General features: G+C 36.3%; 1 protein-coding gene across 3 annotated transcripts in view; it reads right to left on the bottom strand.

The window, feature by feature from the left end:
- Maats1 (MYCBP-associated, testis expressed 1) overlaps positions 1–3,010 on the bottom strand; it is a 61,271-nt gene that overhangs the window by 11,884 nt on the left and 46,377 nt on the right. For 2 of the 3 annotated variants that reach the window (XM_013515177.1, XM_005386455.1), the window contains exon 18: positions 2,204–2,429. The exons of the other annotated variant lie outside the window; for it this stretch is intronic. The gene's annotated coding sequence lies outside the window, so the exon portion shown is untranslated. Of the gene's footprint in view, positions 1–2,203; positions 2,430–3,010 lie in introns of those variants that run through there. 3 annotated transcript variants of the gene reach the window in all.

Below are 3,010 nucleotides of genomic sequence, written 5' to 3'. Positions count from 1 at the left end.
ACAGCCTTCTGCGGTCACCTACACAGTCCCTGACAAGCACGGTGCAGCCAAGCCATAAAAGTACTGGTCAAAATCGCACAATGATGTTAAAAGTTTATGATATTCTGGGCCACATTACTACTTGTCCATGGCTGCATGTGGCCCTCAGTTTGAACATATTTAAACGCTCCCAGTCTAAAGTGTATTTTAAGTCGGATATTTCCCTATTGATTTTCTGTCTAGGTGATCTTTCTACTGCTGAAAGTGGGCCATTGCAGTCCTCTACTCTTTTAGGATTACAGTGTATCTCTCCCTTCATGTTTGTTTTTTTTTCATACTGGGAATTGAACTCAGGACCACAAGCTTGCCAGGCAGATGCTTGTGCCACTGAGCTGTATCCCCAGCCCTCTCCCTTCATGTTTAACAATATTTGTTTTATATATTTGAGTGTTCCAATGTGAGTGTATATGTATTTATAATTGCTATATCCTCTTGACAAATTAAAGATATAATGATATTTTAACATTTTTTGTCTTTTTACAGTTTTTGATTTAAAGTTTCTTTTGTCTGAGTTAAGTGTAGCAATATGCTGTGTTTTGGTTTCCATTTACATTGAATGTCTTCATCCATCTCTTCACTCCCATTCTGTGTGGGTCTTTAAACCAGAGAGGTGTCTCTTGTAGGCAACACATAGCTGGCTCTGGGTCTGTTGTTTGTTTTCTAATCCATTTAGCAACTTTGTTGTTTGACTGGAGAATTTAGTCTATTTATGTTCAAGGTAGTTATTCACAAGTAAATACTTTTTTTTTTTTTTGAGACAGGGTCTCACTATGTAGCTGAGGCTAGGCTACTCATTATGTATCCCAGGCAGGCCTTGAACTCATAGCCATCCTCCTGCCTCAGCCTCTCGAATGCTGGGATTACAGGCATGTTCTACCATGCCTGGCTGGTAAGGACTTCTACTGCCATTTTGTTCATTGTTTTCTGGTTGTTGTGTAGCCCTTTTGTTTCTTTCTTCTCTCCTGTTGTTTTTCTTTGTGATTAGATGATTTTCTCTAGCAACACACTTTGATTTCTGCCTTTTCACCTTTTGTGTATCTGACGCTTTTCCTTTGAGATTACCATGATACTTACAAAAAAAGTTATAACAGGCTATTAAAAGCTGGTAACAATTTTAATCACATACAAACACTATATTTTATCCCACCCTCCCCAAAATTTTATGTTTTCAGTGTCACAATTTACATATTTTTATATTGGGTATCTCTTAGTGCATTATTGTGGCTATGATTATTTTTAACAGCTTTGTCTTTCAACTTCTTACTAAAGACATAAGTGATTTAGGTACCAACATCACAGTACTAAGAGTATTCTGAATTTAACCGTGTACTTACTTTTGCCAGAGAGTTTTATACTTCATATGTTTTCACATTACTAACCTTAAAATGGCATATTACATAGGTTGGAAAGTCCATAAAACCAATGTGTAGCCCAATGAATTAATGTAAAGTACTCATCAGTATAAATACCACACAGGTCAAGAAACAGTATTTCATAAGCTCCACTACCCCTTCCCAAACTCACCCTTCTCCCTACACCCAAAAAAGTATACTATTCTGATAACTGATTCTTTTAAACAGTAATCACTCTTTGCTTTTCATTATATCTTCACCTTCTAGGTATGTATTCCTAAGCTTCATAGTTTAGCTCTGCTGGTTTTAAACTTTATACAGTTAGCCTCATACTGCAGATTATTTTGTATTTGACTTATTTTGATATATATTTTATTTGTGAGGTTCATCTACACAGTTATATTGCATTCTACTTCACTGACTTTCATTGTTATGGAGTAAGGCGTGAGGATCTTTTTCTGCACAGGGCCTGAAAGTAAACATTTTAGGTTTTGTGGGCCACACTATATTCGTCTAACAGGAGAGAAAACAAATTTCCACAAGAGAAAACAAATTTCCACAAAATGTTTAAAGATAAAATTCAAAATTTCATAATAATAATCAACTATAACTTGTTGTAGTACAAGTCTACCAATTAGAAGAGTAGAATTCTTATTCGAGGGAGATAACATTTTCTTAATTAGGGTCCAAGGCATCAAAGCTGATTTCAACATTCATCTCTCAGAAGTGATGTGTGGTAAGATTTTCCACAGGCTCATCTCATCCGTATTTATCTTTGAAAGTGTCCTTTTACAGAGAAGCACTGCCAATACTCACGTCAGTCTATGAGCACATGTCTTTAATTGTGCATATTTATTGCCTGGAAGGCATTTGTGGAATTCTATTAGAGTCTTTTCTTGATATTTGCCATTTAGCACGGTGTTACAAGGCTGATTAGTCACTGTCAATTGAGAATTAGGTGGACTTGCCTCCATTGCACAGTTAAATGGATTTTAAAGTTCGAAAATTTCCTTCATACTTATTTCAAGATGTGAAATGCTGCAAGATACAGAATTTAAGATTAAAATCTTAGGAAGTCTACCACAAAGGCTAATTTCCAAAGCCATTCAGTATTTTATAACTGGGTGGGTTTTTTTTTTTTTTTTAATTAGAAAAAGCTCAATCTTAATCCAGAGCTTAAAAATCACACTAAAACTTTACCACTCACAACCAGTAAATGTCAGTGTGGTACGGCAAATCAGGATATTAAGCTTCTATTTCTGATAAAAAACATCATGGAACATAAAATGGGGCAAATTTTTACCACTGACACAAGCTGGTTAAAGAACACGTGATAGATTCAAACATTCTCCAACAAGAAAAAGGGTATCTACCGGATACCTAAAGCAGACATTCTATGAGAAATTCAGTCTTGCTTTGGGGGACTTCTAAGTTCCAACCCACCATGCCAGCACACACAGATGATCAAAGCTCTTCTGGGTTCTGTTTCTCCAGGCAAAGTCTCTCTGCCTTTGAGAAGCCTAAATCTTAGCCTGTGCTCAGACTTGGCCCAATATCCCAAGGGAAGAAAACAGGTAGGAAGCAGTATCAGATCACTTAAAAAGGCTTTTTCCCTACAG

Source organism: Chinchilla lanigera, unplaced genomic scaffold (genome assembly GCF_000276665.1).
Source record: "Chinchilla lanigera isolate Chin_1 unplaced genomic scaffold, ChiLan1.0 scaffold00026, whole genome shotgun sequence".
Lineage (NCBI taxonomy): Eukaryota > Metazoa > Chordata > Mammalia > Rodentia > Chinchillidae > Chinchilla > Chinchilla lanigera.
The sequence above is the reverse complement of the archived record's forward strand: the minus strand, read 5'-3'. Positions and strand labels throughout refer to the sequence as shown.